Here is a 983-nt window from a genome sequence, read left to right on the forward strand (position 1 = left end):
ACAATCAAAACAAGTAAAATACAGATAAAGACAGACATACATACATAAAAAACAAAGACATGTACATGTGCATAGAGGAGGTAGACTCATAAGTGAAAGACAATTAAAAAACACAATTTAAAATCCCATTAAATAAAATTACTGATTATAGATATTTCCAGAAGGATAGGACTTCAAGCTGGGGGGAGGGATGAGGACGGAGCGCACAAATGGTGAGAATCACTTCATCCTTGGCTGGATTAAATACCCGCCTAACAATTGCAGATGTGGGTGGAATAGAATAGAATAGAATTAATAGAATAGAATAGAATTGAATTGAATAGAATGTGAAATTAGAATAGAATGGAATGGAGTGGAATGGAATGGAATGCAATAGAATAGAAGAATAGAATAGAATAGGATAGGATAGGATAGGATAGGATAGGATAGGATAGGATAGGATAGGATAGGATAGGATAGGATAGGATGGATGGATGGATGGATGGATGGAGTGGAGTGGAGTGGAATGGAATGGAATAGAATAGAATAGAATGTGAAATTAGAATAGAATAGAATAGAATAGAATAATGGAATGGAATGGAATGGAATGGAATAGAATTTTGTATTGGCCAAGTGTGATTGGACACACGAGGGATTTGTCTTTGGTGCATATGCTCTCTGTGTACATAAAAAGACAAGATATATTCTTAAGGTACAACACTCAATGATAGTCATAGGGTAGAAAGAGCTGCGAGAGCGGACGCTCGGAGAAGTTTGAAGGAAAACGTCACGAGCAGCCAGGACCCCCAGCCCCCCACCTCCTACCACCCCTTCCCGAAGTGACAGCCATGCGCAACTCGCGCGCCCCGCTGGCTGGAAGAAACTCTTTCTCCGCGCCAAGCGCTTTCCCCTCCCAACCGCACCTCTCTCGCCTTCTTCGGCCCGTTGGACCAATGGGGGCCCGGGGTAGGCGGAGCCCGGCGAGCCTCCCGGGGCGAGAAATT

This window comes from Natrix helvetica (assembly GCF_964273705.1).
Source record: "Natrix helvetica genome assembly, chromosome: 2".
NCBI classification, from domain to species: domain Eukaryota; kingdom Metazoa; phylum Chordata; class Lepidosauria; order Squamata; family Natricidae; genus Natrix; species Natrix helvetica.